At 42.4% G+C, this 14,537-nt stretch overlaps 1 non-coding gene across 1 annotated transcript; it reads right to left on the reverse strand.

Moving 5' to 3' along the window:
- Positions 1-3,183: 3,183 nt before the first annotated feature.
- TRNAT-AGU lies at positions 3,184-3,256 on the reverse strand. The gene has a single exon. It is a non-coding gene; the product is annotated as a tRNA-Thr (tRNA).
- Between the last annotated feature and the right edge of the window lie 11,281 nt (positions 3,257-14,537).

A 14,537-nucleotide genomic window follows, 5' to 3' on the forward strand; every position in this document is an offset into this window, starting at 1 on the left:
GCATCAAATAGCATTTGATTTTCTAATATGCCTAAAATAATAGTCTGGCCTTCAGTGGAAGGGCTGAGAGAGCAGCAGGTGTATTTATTTTCACAAAAACATCTACAGTGTAGATGCCTCTCTTGAGGTGCTTTGCACAGTCAATGGAGTTCAGTGTGGCATTTATCTGACCATATGTAGGTATCTACTTCAGGGCTGTGGGAAAGCTGGGGCAGAGCTGGGGGATGACTCCTGGACATGAGACACTGAAAAACTGATGCAGCTGGTAGGATTAAAATACAGACTAGCATTATCAAAAAGGAATCTTTGATGGTCGAGTCATCCTTTCTCAAGGATGTAGATCAAAAATTTCAGATTTGCTTTAAGATGTTAGAGCTTGAATCACAATATATTTTTCTGGAATAAGGGATTGGACACATTCCTTGAAGGCCTGAAAAAAAAGTTAATTTTAGTGACTTTTGTTCCTCTGGTGTTCTGCAGTCCTACAGATTTCAGCAGCTGAAATCTGTATGGGACTTTACAGTCCTGAGAGGAAAAATGAAAAGGGAATATGGGGCTGTGTATAGCCATGGAAATGCAGCAAGGCTGTTTTTTACATGTCTTGTAGTTTGAACACTGTAGACCCAGTTCTCAAACATCCAGAGCCAGAAACACAGCTCTGCTAACATCCTTAGAGCGGGACCAGGGGGGCCTTAATGGCTCAGGCTGCTGGGCCAGAGAGTTCAAAATTGTTTACACTGGAATAAATGATGTCTCTCTCCAGCTTGATGCAACCTTTGGAGGGAGACACAGGAATGAAAAACATGCTAAAGAAATTTACAGTGTCTAGAACACTTTTTAAAAATAGAAATGCTATTCTGAAGTTTTTAGGAAACTATGAAAAAAAAACCAAATTTTCTAGGACGTACAGGAAGATGTTTTTAAATCTTTCTAAAAAAAGCTGTAAGAGACTGTCTAGATTTGAATTAGGGCAGGTCAGGAGTTCAAAGCAAAAGAGTCCTTCCTGAGGAAGCCCATAAGCAGGCTGAACTTGTTACAGGTCAGTAATGCAGCCCTTAGTGCGTGGAATTTGCGTGAACTATTTCCATTATACTGAGCAATGAAGATGATGAAAAGCCATCCTTTCTTCCTCATGCATTTACATGCACTTCAGGACATGGGTCTAAAGAAATTTGCCCTCACGCCCCTTCCTGTGAATTTCTATTTTCAAAAAGCTCTGTTTCCACCAGGGGAATAAAAAGAAAAAAAGAAAAAAAAAAGAAAAAAAAGAAAAAAAGAAAAAAGAAAAAAGAAAAAAGAAAAAAGGAAAAAGGAAAAAGAAAAAAGAAAAAAGAAAAAAGAAAAAAGAAAAAAGAAAAAAGAAAAAAGAAAAAAGAAAAAAGAAAAAAGAAAAAAGAAAAAAAGAAAGAAAAAAGATGGATGTAAAGGAATGTACCTCGAAGAGAGCGCAAGGCCGGCCTACTGTCAGAAGTCATCTTTGTATGATGCCCTGATTCAACAAGTGACATCAGGGTGTTTGGCAATATACACTGCAGCAGGCTACCAGGAGTAGAAGGCACTTTAATATAAATATTAATTAGTGTGCAGATTAAGATATCAGCAAAAACATATCCCAGCCATTACTCATTTTTGCAGAGAGATGAGAGACATTAATTTTTCAAAGGATAATTTTCATTACTGTCAGGCTCAGCTAAGCTGTAACCAGGAGCCTGATCATGAAAATGAGCTTCACTTGCAAAGATCTTGTTGGATATTGCTCAGGAGTGTCAAATAAATGCAAAATAAAGGGATAAGCTGGAATGAGGTAGTAAGTAAACAAGCATGTAGCCACAAGAGTCTAGGGAGAAATTCCCTTTTAGTAAAATCCTGCCACATCTCTCCATGTTCCAGTATCTTGGGTTACAATGTGTAACTTATGCTAGCTCATTAGGCTGTGGATTAATGGGAATCCTGCTGACTTCTGTTTCTTTATCCATATGTGACATGTACAAACAGAGGCTAAGAAATCCCTGAAGGCCACTTCCCACGGGGAGAAAACACATCAACCTATCAATCACAGCTGGGTAGAACATGCTTCCTGCTTCTGGGAACTCACCTAAAAGGAAACAGTTGAAGAGGGATAACCTCGTGACCTGTCTTTCTTGCCAACCGGTATCTGCCTCCAGGTTGCTGGGACTCAGCAGTGCCACCCATTGATGGTTCAGAAGAGCTGGAAATGTCAGTGCCCGCTGACTGCCTGCTATGGTGGTGACCACTGAAGTTCCTGGGGCTGCACCAGCCTTTGGTGATGGCCTTCATCAACAGTGACAATGCTGCACTTAGATAAACCCCGTTTACTTGCTCACAGTTGCAAGCAGGACACACAGTCAGCTCATGAGGAAACTGGTCTTGCAAAGGATTTCTTTCTGAAATGGCCAGATCATGAGACCAAAAACTTCTACACTTTTGAGCCTTCTCCACCCACTCCCATTCTCCCCAGTGGAAAAGGCTCTTTTCAAATCCTGAAATGTCCTTATTTACGGGTTTTAATCTTTTCAGTGGCACAAAATAGTTAATCAGTCTATCTGAAAATGAGCAAAAAATGAAAAACTTACAAAGGCAGAGTATGAAATTGTGTACATCTGACCTGGAATTCACTGAGCTCAAAATGCAAAAGAAAAGTTCACTCCTAGATTTTCCCTTTTCTTAAAAATGGAAACTTCCAGCCCCTTCTCAGACAAAACTCTGATGACCAGTATTTCTTTTTCTCCACAAACCATATTTATTATTTTTTAGCCCTCTCTATAATTGCCAAGCTCTGGAGAAATGATTTGATTGTCCTGTTGCACGATGAAATGTTGGGCCAGATTTGTCTCTGACTTTCTAGCAGCTGTTTTGGATTCCTTGCAATGCCTGTGAGGTTCAGCAGCTTGGCCCCAAGGCTTTCAGCCTCACAGTCAGGGTCTGCCTATCTCTGCTTTCTGTACTTCTTCAAAAATACTTCGAGGTATTCGTTAGCAGCTTTAAGTTCCATCGTTGATATTTCTCTGTTTCTCACTGCCTGTCATTTGATATAATCACTGTATGTGTTTTCATTTCTCCTCAAGTCCGGGTGGTTCCTCTGAAAATCACATAAGCTGTCTTCAGGGGGACACAAAATAACACCCAAACCATTTTTTTTCCCCCTACAGAAGCAAAGCCATAAGGCTCCAGTGAGATTTGAACTCACGACCCCTGGTTTACTAGACCAGTGCTCTAACCCCTGAGCTATGGAGCCCCTCAACCTTGCAAAATTTTTCCTTAGGAAACATTTCATGTAATAACTTTTTCCCTGTTCATTCCGCAGGACAACAAGCCCTGCTCTGCTGACGTGCACTAGCATAAAATTCAAGATTTCTTCATCCCTTTTCAGATGGTCCTAACACAAACATCAGAGTCACAACAAACCATAGTTAACACAAAACCTGACTTTACTGCTATTCAGCTCATCCCAGCAAGAATCCCAAGAGTCATACACACAGATTCCCATTCCCCAGACAAGTAGTTTAGGAAGTGTTTACTTTTCATTTGCAAACACAAGTCAGTGATATCATCCCTCTTAATAGCTTTTCCACTCCTTTACAAAAGAGAGAAGTTAAATTTTAAACTCTAAAAATCTAAGTCTTTGCATTCCATAGCGTTCATTTGAAAACTGACATTTACTTTTCTCCTGTTGATACTTCTTGACTCTTAGAATGTGCTGATGCTTTCTTAAGAGCTCAGAACGCGCTATGTCCACTGTGCCTAAGGTGCGCATTTTCCCTTTTCTCGGCCTTTCTTTGATATCCAAATGTTCATGATTTTCCTCCTCCCTATTGTTGCTTTTCTTGCAGATATTTGAAGGAGTGTTATAAAAACCATATCAAGTGTTCATTTCAACCCTTCCCTTATTAACATATCTGTGAGACCTGAGGAACATTTTCCTGTAGGTCACTTTTATATTTGCATGGCAATACCTCTGTGCTTGTTTGCAACCATTGGTTTTGTACAACTTTTTGACACAAAACTTGCCAGGTGGGATTAACCTGGAAGTGAGATTCCTCAATGAAACCACTTCATATAAAGTATCTGGATTATATTTCACTGGGATGTGGTGTTTCTATCAGGGGAAATCTTCCAAACCATGTATCCAGCAGCAGGAACAGGCATCTCAAGCCCCATTTACTACTACTGTTATGAAGCCTAATCTTGTACATCATCCCCATGAGCACTTGTGTACAAGGAACAAATGCAGGAACCTGCTTGGGATCTGATGGTTGAGATACCTTATATATAGACCCCCACTTTAATGTTGCACAGCAAGTTCATCAGTTGGATGACTTTCAAACAAGTAAGAAGTTCCTTTCCTGAGGCGTCTCACCCACTTTATGTACCATCCCTTGTCTTCTTCAAGTAAAATCAAGGCAAATTCAGGCAAATCTTGCAATGCTGGATGCTCCGTTTGGAATACCTCAAATTTGAGGCCAAAACTCACACAGGCTCCTGCCAGCCTGCAGCAAGTTGGGGCGAGTGTTTTCTGGCCCTGTGCTAAACTCTTGGGCATAGAAGTTTCTCACAGCAGGTGGAAATGGTACAGCAGCAGCTAAAGAGGATCCGGAGCTTCAGAGTCTTAGCAGGAAGATGAGAAAAAAGAAAACATCAGTGCAAACGGTTAAAGAGTGACTCAGAATAAGCCACGATGTGTCTATTATGCCTGATCTTTTTTTTGCGGAAGAAAATTGCTGTCTTTGAAAGAAATCGGAAATTAAGACTGTCCTTCCTCCCAGTGTAGAAAAACACAAGCCCTCATTAGGTGGGCTGAAAAGCAATTCTCAGCCCTTTATTCAGCAAGCCAAGAGCATGGTTCTGTCTAAGGCATTTAGGGAGAAATGACGAATTACCTGGCATGGGTTCAGTGCCTGGGCTTGGCATTGGATAAACACACACAAAGAAGCTCGAAGCCAATGGAACAACTTCGTACAAATGCTGCGAAAAGCAGCCCATTGGGGGCACGCAGGCAGGACATAAACCAATAAAATAATTCTGAATGTCCCATGTAAGAACATGTGCTTGGAACACGATTTACAAGAGCAGCTTGGCTTGCAGTCTAAGGACACATGGCTAAGCCATGAGAGACACTGGCTGGCAGAAGGCAACAGGCGAAATAATTTGGCACAGTCTGTTTTCAGACACCAATTTGAACAATAATATGGTTGAAATGTGTGGGGATGCTGGAAGCACTTTGAAAAATAAATGGTTCTGATAATGAAAAGTGATGGAGTGGTGTAAATGGGAAAGTGTTTGCTGGTGTGTGTTGGGGAGGCTGACTCGCTCTCTGGAGTGAAACTTCTTTGTAATTGTATTTCTCAAACTCCGTGTTTCCTGAGAAACTTCTCTATTTTCACCGTGGTTCCATACCCTTGCAATGCTGCGAACTCTGCTGAAAAGAAATCTTTTCTATGCACTGTCTCAACAGCTTGGGACTATCTCCCGATTTCAGTTTCCGTATGATCGTGGCCTTTTCACTCCCTCTCAGTCTTAAGCTCCGTTCTCCTTTGTTTGGAGAGCTCTCCTTCCTTTCTGGTGTTTCCCCCCTCAATGTTCCTCACTATCCCTGCCCATCCCGGGAAGCCAGGGTCCTGTCACAGATCCTAGTTTGTGCCTGCTTTTGCCAGAGATCAAGTGACCAGAACATTTCGCATCAATCCCCAAGGAGAGCTCTACAAATATCATCAGCTTAAGTTCCTGCAGTGTGGAAGACAAGCAGCTCTTCCATTTCTAGCACTAAAACCACTTCAAACAGATCACTTCCAATGTCCTAAGAACAAATCTGCTGCTCTTGTGGCTATAGTGCTTTCCGACCTAATCAGACATGTGATATTAGTGATTAGGTTAGTTAGGTCTCTCCTAACGGTTCTCCAGGGGCTGGTAGAAGATCACCAGCTGTATTACAGCCATTCAGTTAGGACTGTTAATAAAGTGCGGACTGAATGCCTGGCTTGCTAAAGGGGAAATAAATGTAGGGATTTACAAATTATTTGCTAAGTCCATGCGATGTAGAAAACCACTGCTAAGAACAGGCTTGGTAATGACAGAACACTCTCTGGTGGAGTCCAAAGGACTTGAAACATCTGACCCTCAATCTTTCCATCCAGAGCCTTGGCCAGGCCCTGATGAAAATGCTGTCCAGGGTGCTACTGCTAATGCATGCATTAGGGCTGGATTTTCTTTTCCATAGGAACTAAGTTAATGAGAAGCTCTTTTCTGTTTCCCTGTCTGCTGTGATAGACTGCCCATATTTTAGCAACATTTACACATTTACAGTTGACTCTTATGGTTTGGCTTCTACTCCAGGAAATACTTGATTAGCAAAAAGATCTAATGCTTTCTCCCAGCGTTCTACAGAAGCTTTTTCAGTTTGAAAAAAAAAAAAAAGAAAATCTAATAAATTGTAAGCAAGCAAAATGCTTACCTGAGCTGTTGCCATAACCCTACTTCTCTTCTGGAATAGACACTATCATTATGTGGCAAGATACAGAAGCCATCCTTACCCTTAGATGTGATTAATGTTCATCTAGGAGCAGCCCTTGCTAAGCTGGTGACTTTGGCCCTCTTGACATGGTGGCCTATGTCTTTAGCTGTGCACTTTCGAATTGGGATAAAGAGAGTTTTGTGGGAGATGGTGACAACTCTGAAGACTGTGGAATTCAGCAGGGTGAGGTATGGGAAATTAATATAGTTGCATAATTTGGGGATAAAATGCAAATTTCTTAATATCTCTCTAGCAAGCTCTATGTGGCCACGATATGTCTCTAATACAGCAGTTGGGTATTCCAGTTCTCTTGGTTGGTTTTTGCTCTGGTCAAGCGCATCCTGCTGGCTGGTATTTGCTTTCTCAGCAGTATGCATCGCACGTATCTGTCTCTGCTGCACATGTCTTGTGGCTGCTTTGACAATAGCAGTCTAGAGGCAGATCCCTAATACTTATTGCAGAATTCAAATATGAAGAGAAAAAAGGAAAAGGAAAAAAAAAGCACTTTAAAATAGTTTCTTCTATCAGATGTTTGCTGTCTATGCATTTGTGTTTTGTCTGATCCAGTATGCTTAACAATACTGTCAACTTGCCTTAGATTTATCTTCTAGCAACGGAATACTAAAAGCAAAACTTGACAGCTACGATGCTTCTGCTTTTCATGGAAAATAAAAGCTTCCAGTGTGTTCTTTGCTTTTACCTGGAAATCAGGGAAATTGATACAAAATGGAAATGTTTGTGTACAAAAGATTAGACCTTATTGGCATGAATTGTGGATAGTTTTAGCAACATTCAAAACTATTTTCTGAACAGAAGTCATATAAAGGGAGTCACAGGGAATGAAGCTCCTGCTGCATTGCAAAGGTCAAAGCTCAGCAATGGGCAGCATCTCTCAAAATAAAGCAGTGAGGCAAAGCTGAGATGTTTGCTCTCTATACCTGGAAGTGTCCATCCAGGAGCAGCAATGAGCTCTGATAACATGATTTATCGGGTTATTCAAATAAAGCAAAAGAAATCATTACATCCTTTTGGATTTCTAGCAAACCAGCAATGGGTTTAGTGTGTTAGTTATAAGTCAGGTTGATCTCAAGGAGATACTGCTTAGGAGAGACCACCTTATAATACAAATAAAGTCTTGAAAATAAAATGTCAGTCTTCATAAATAGCGTGCGTAGCATCCAGGTAATGATTCTATCACAAGCTGGTAAGCTATATATGCCATTAATTATAGGAAATCTGAGAAAAAAAAATCTGCTATACATTTGATCAAATGCATAAGAAAGGAAAAGAGAAACCTTTTTGCTTTTGCATTTGCACTCATATCTTACAGTTTTATTTTCTTAAATTATTCTGCCTGTGGAAAAATGAAGTTAAAGCTGAAAAAGTTAATGCAATGGTAGATGGTCACGAGGTTCTTCCTGGCCTTAAGTTAAGCCTCAAAATTTGCTTTGACTCTCCGAGACTTCTCCTGCCTTCTGGTGTTTGTGAGATGACCAACAGCAATCATTACCTGCAAATTGTCAGTTCCCTTTAAAGTACTGCAGTAAAGTTTTCGTGGAACCCAGTAAGACTTGTATCTAGCTCTGGAAAATACTGTTTGATGTTTGCAATAAACATCTTGCTCTAAGGGTGCCCGCTTTGTTCTCTTGTGCTGAGAGAACAAGAGCTGTTTCTGGAATGTGGATGTCCCTTTTTTAGCTGCTGTAACTTCTCCCAAGGGTCCTCTCTGGAATACAAACTTAGTCAAAATTATACTCTTGACCCCTTCAGAAGAGCAAATAACAAATCTGACTTGCAGGAAGAACAAACTGTAGCTCTTAGTGCTATGTTGGCCTAAGGGGGTTTGCAGATATCAAGCAACTTGCCTTCCAAGAATTTTCAAGAACACTTTGGAATCATAAAAAAAAAAAAAAAAAAAAAAAAAAACCTTTGTAGTATCACACCGGTGGCTTGCAGTTCCCAGAAATCTTGAGTTTTGTTCCTTAGCTGGCCCCTGTGGCAAGTCCTCTGCATTTAGTGGCTGCAGGCCAGCAGCCCCATCCTGCCCTGCCATGGGCACCTCATCCCTGCCTAGGGTTTGTGCTGAGCCCAGGGCCACCACTGGTGCTCCTGGCAGGTGGCACCTTGCACACAAAGGACCTGATGGTTCCCTGGCCCCCAGGGGAGGTTTGGCAGAGCCACAGCCTCTGACGAGCCCTGTCATTGTCTGGGAACAAAACCTCAGCTAATGGCACCCATTAGCACCTGTCAGCACAACAGCCCATAATAGAGGAGGATGTTACATAGGCAGATGCCCTTAATTACAGATGAGTTGCTAAGCTACTGGCACTTAACCATTTCTGAGCCACACTAAGTCTTTCAGCACTCATGTTGGCTGCAGAAGAGAAGCAGAAGAAAAATGATCTGAGTTTGTGGAATAAGTCTCAATGCTGATCTACATGTTAATCATAACAGAAGAAATAATAGCAGTTTCCTGTCATTAGGACAAGGGATTCAATATATCACAAGCTTTCATGCAGTAATTGCTAAGATCAATTAATAATGTAAGTGCATAAAAATAGGAATTTATACTTCTGTTCCAATGTAAGTAACTCCTTTCAGCAGAATCACAAGCTGTACTGCATCTTCACCACAAAGCACAGTATTCCAACAAGCAAACATTGCCACTGTCACTTCGTTCTCGGATAAATCAGACTCAACTGTATGCAGAGCACAAACCGGAGCACAAACCAGAGCGTGGAGCTGCCCAAGCCACACTGACACCTACATGCTGATTATCGACAGTGCCTGTATTTCCTCCCGGTCCATCTCTGTTCTCTGAGGCTCTGCCTGGCAAGGTTCAGATGGAAGTTTGGGGAAAGAAGAGCACCACTGACAGCCCAAAGCCCAGATGTTTGCCACAGCTCTTCCAAAAAAAAAAAAAAAAAAAAAAAAAGTAGAAATGCAATAAATTCAAATTACTACCTGAGAGGAGTGCATGTTTTATGCTAGAAATCTGCTGAGATTGAGACTGACAAACTATTTGCTTTCTTGCAAATAGAAGCACTAAGAAATAAGAGGAAATAGGGCTAGCCCCAGTGGTCTGTAGTATTGTCTTGACCCTGTAGCTGAAAATCTCTCCCTGTAAAGCCCACTGGGAATTGAAGACAATGGCTAAGTCTACCATTTACACTGACAACCTGAACGTTGTTGTTATATCAGTGTAAGGCAGGAAAGCAGAAGCAGATGGTTGAACTCAGAGCTCCATATCGCAAAGTGCCATGAGATTTACGCTAGATATATTAGAAGACTTCTTGTCCGTCTCTAGTTGCCTGATGACAAGGATCTTTCATATTGTTTCATTTTCAGGAGGTTTGCTCCGGATTGTTGCTTTTGTAGCTGTATCATCACCACATGGCAAGTGTTCAGAATTAATGTATTTTAAAAAGCAGATTTGAAACTTGAATTGTAAAAATCTCTGCAGCTGGCAGCCCCTCTTCCTCTCCCAATTCTGTGGCTCCCTATATAATGCAGCTTCTTTCTTGTGCAGGCTCAGGTATTCTGAACTCAAGTTCAGATGATCCATTTTGCTAATCTGGTGAAGAAAACTAAATGTCCATCTGTCTACCAGATTAATTTTCTGCTGTTGCCTTGCATTAAATAGCTGAGACCTAGTTCACAGTGCACAGCAGGAGCACACTGTTTGGAGACGGTATGGATGGAACAAGAAAATAGGTGCCATATCTTGAGACTACCAAACAAGGTGTCTTTCTTTGCTATGTCTTGATGGGAATTCATTTCTTTTCGCACACTGACTCAAGCCTGGGTTTTGCTGATGCTCATGAACAGTGCAGGAGGAAACTTGGCTGTGGACAACATGTGTGAGATATCCCAGATGCCCTCAATTCATTATTGGGTCTGCCAGAGATAAGCAGGAAAGAGGATTTATGACTCACCCCTGTGGATGTAGTCCAATGGGTCTCAGTGGGGACCGTGGGATACTCCTTTCCTTACCTTTTCTAGGCACTTTTCTAGGATTAAGCAAGTTATAGTTCATTCAGAATGACCAGGTTTTGCTAGAAAACTATGTTTTGTGTGCCCTCATGAAGATATCCCCAAAATCTTTGTTTCTCATTAGAACTTCTTAGAACAAGCAGACTCATTTCTGGTATTATGTCAGAAAGAAGGAGGAAAACTCTCTCGGGGTTTCTCATAAAGGCGGTAGTTCATCATCCTTTAGGTCATTGCAAAGCTCCATCCACATACTTTCCTTTCATCTTAACTTCTGCCATACTTGTGAAGCTATTAAGAACATCAACATATCTGAATGATTGGTAGGAATAAAGAAGCTAAAGGACCATTTGTTTTGTCTCAGTTCTTTAAATCAGTCATTCAAGAATTCTGTGGTTTGCAATTGAATCCATTGTTAATGCTGTCTATTAGAAGATAACATGCTGCAAGAATCACTGCAAACTTTCTGCAGTGCGCTGTTCGCGCCGTTAAATCTGTGCTTGAGGGGTCTGGCTTGTATTCGTGTGGACAAGCAACATCTGAGGGCAATTAAGAAATCTGAAAATCTGCCCCAAGTTTGGGGAAATGTCTTTCCTTGAGCAACCCCTTAGCTGCTTTGCCCAGAACTTGTGCAACATGCTTGAAGTAGGCTAAAATACTCTGTCAGTGTGGCTATCACATTGCAGCTTGGATGACTTTAGCAAACAACTGCTCCAGCTCTCTTTCTCTTCTACCATTCTCTGTCAATAAATAAGTTTAGTTAAGTAATAAAGTAATTTAAAATAGCATGTTAGTAAATAAAGTAATTTAGAGGATTTAGTAAGTAAATCATGACAGCAAATGAAATGTGTCTAGCTGAAAGTCAACAGATTTAAATGAAGGGAAAGAGACAGTGTTCCTTCTTGTGAAAAGGCAATGCTGAGATGTCGCACTTTGGGTCTTGTGCTTGGCAGTCCTGAGTAGGGTTAGTCGGGCAAGCTAAGAGCAAGGGCTTTGGGCTCAAGTAGATAGAGCCCAGCGATCTTGGATCTCTCCTTTTGGGAGTGTAGTTACCACTGAATGGATGGGTAATTTCAGAATGAATGGCACAGATCACAACAAGCTGTCCACAAAATAAACACTCTAGGGATTTACCCGAAATCAATAACTCCACAAATAAGCATAGAAACAGATGGTGTCCTAATCAATTATAATGCAGTTAGGGGTGTTTGCTGATCATTTAAAGGACAAAGTGGTGGGATTGCTGGCGTTTTTTATCCCTGTTTAGTCTTCTGAAATGTTTTCCATGTTAACAGCTCACATTCAGTAGCACACCAGATGAACTTTCGTCAGCCCTGACCTACACCTGAAGAGGATCTTTTCCAAAAGGTCTCCTAGATGACTGTGTGAGATCCTTTCCTCCCTGCAGGGTCACAGGTGGGTGTAGACTGTGTCACAAGCTCTACAATCAAAGTGTGGACTTGGCAGGTCTGGCTTTTCGTTTTGTTCCTTGGGTTCTGGCCAAACTGGTAGGGTGCGGTTTAAAGCTGTTTAGGTGGAAGGTGCTCAAGGTGCTTTAGAGAACATAGTAGCATGTACCCTACCAGCTGCAGCAGCTTTGCTCTTCTCCTGTGTTGTCTGTCAGGGTGCCTCTATGTATTATCTGCATCTTGGGACATAAAAGGTTGCTTCTGCACTACTCTGTCATGGAGCAACTGAGGGCCAGAGGAGGCATGCCTGAAAAATCTGGGAGCTTTTTGTGCTGAACTCCCAAATGCTGCTGTGTGTGTCAGTGTGTGCTGCAGTGTGGGGACCAGCCTTTCTTCCAAAGCTTGCTGCCCTATCTTGCTTTCTAAAGGAGCTTTTGAAGCACCTGTACATGTAAGCACAGCAGCACATACTGAGCGGTGGTTTCCTCAGAGGGCCTTGCCAGGTCCTAGAAGAGCAGAAGGGTTGCAGGTGAAGGCACCTCCAGTTGAATGACGGCTGGGGTTAGACAAGGAAAGGATGCTGCTTGGCTTCTAGGACCAGGGTGTGCATTTGACATATATATTCCATATCATCTGAACTAAACCATGAACTTAAATTTAAATAACACAAAGGATTTTGATCCCTGTAGCCTGGATTTTGGCAGCAAAGGCAAGATACAGGCACTATATGCATGGTAAGAAATGCTTTTTCTGGGAATGATACGGTAGTTCTTGCCTCAGAAGATTAATGTGCTGGCACTGCATGGCACGCCAATGCAAGAGTGAAAGTGCAGCTGCACTGGAACGGAGCAGTACCCATTTCCAGAAGAACCAGAGGTAGAGCGAGGGCAGAGAGCATAAGTGATTCTTCCTCAAAGCACCCTCCCAGCACTAGCTGGACTGGGTTCAGTCAGATAATCCGAGGCTGATAAATTTTTCAGTCTTTTCAGTGATCCTCAACGGCTCTCCATTCCAAGTGTTATCCAGGCTTTCTTGAAACCTCCATGTGAACTTCTTTAGTGCTCTCTGGTAAGAAGCCAAAAAATGAGCTCCTTTATTTTGTTTTGCTCATGATCTTTGTTATCTTCATTTGATGGGCCCTAAGTCTTGTGATATCAGAGGCAGTGAACAATCCACTCCTACCTACTCTCTATAGGTCTGTACTCCTGACATAATTTTTCTAGCCTGAAGGGCCCTGACTTACTCATTTGGTTCCAAAATGCAAGTTGTTCCAGATCTTTAATACTCCTTGCTGCTCTTCTCTGGACTTTTCCTCTCCTGGAGATGGAAGAACCAAAAGAGCCCACAATATTCAGTATATGAGCAGATTGTGCATTTACAGCATACATGGCAATTTTATCTGCTTTTATTTTCTTTCTCTATTCCTTTCCTGAATAGATTTACTTTTCATTTTTGACTTCTGCAAATCACAGTGTCTTCTCCTTCACCAACTATGCACATCAGGGGTAGAGGCCCGCGGGTCTCTGGCTAGAGGGACAGGCAAGAGCTGGTGACCCTGGGACAAGAGACTTCTTGAATGCTTAGAGCTGAAGAAGCATAAATGTCTTTGCCAAGCTCAGGACATTGCAGGGGATGACAGAGCAAGTCCTCGTGGACTGTAGACAAGTGGGAGGCATGATCGGATGGTGTTGCTCTAAGAAGTCCACCTGAGAGCTGGTGGGATCAAGCAGCAGCACACTCTGCTCCAAGGGAAAGGCAAATGGGTGCTGCAAAGGGGCAAACCTTTGTGCTTGGCACATGTGTTCCTCTCTCACAGATCTGGGAGTCCTGAAATAGTCCAGGAAACAAGAGCCTTCTGCTCCCTGTGTGAAACCACTCCACAGGGCAGGTTAGGTTTTCCAAGCAAGGTGGAAGCTGCACCTCAGATATGTCTATTGTGACTGCAGGAAGAGATTTTGCGTGGAGAGGAGGAAGGATGGGAAGTGTATGAGAGTTTTCTCCATCACAGTCCATGTCTGATGGAGAGGGCTGCAGGCCCTTGCCCGCCTCCTGCCACTGCATTACATCTCCCTGGTGTGTTCTGGCCTTGGAAATACCTTGAATATTTCTGGGAAACATTAGCACAATTTCTGCATGGCAAGAGTGCCCTCTAGTGCAGCCCTGATGTTCACTGTCCTGCACTCGCTTCTTCCAGCCTTGGTGCTTGACTGAAAACAGAGACCCAAATCTGCACCTTGAGACCTTAAACTAGATGCGCTCCCAATGGATCATCCAAACTGGCCGATCCTATGATGTCATTTAGCTCAAAAGAATGCAGCCCATGTCCTGACCCCGAGACCTAGGATTTCAGTGCCGGCACCAACGTCTTGGGGCTGTGCTGAGCTTGGTGGGATCTTAGCAGGAAGATCCTGCTGAGAAGGAGTTTCCTGGCCTCATAGGGCAGGATGCTTTGGTGAGGGCTGGTCCAGTCAAACCTGCAGGGCATCTTTTGAGTCCAATTCCTTCTCACCAGCTGAAGCTGCCTAGAGAATCACTCTAGGCCTTGAACATTTTCTTTGGCATTTTATCATTCTCAAACCTGATTTTTGTCTTGACCCTGTTACCTGTCT

The sequence above is a fragment of the Nothoprocta perdicaria genome, unplaced genomic scaffold (genome assembly GCF_003342845.1).
Source record: "Nothoprocta perdicaria isolate Ctin4 unplaced genomic scaffold, notPer1 scaffold_6, whole genome shotgun sequence".
In the NCBI taxonomy this organism is placed as follows: domain Eukaryota; kingdom Metazoa; phylum Chordata; class Aves; order Tinamiformes; family Tinamidae; genus Nothoprocta; species Nothoprocta perdicaria.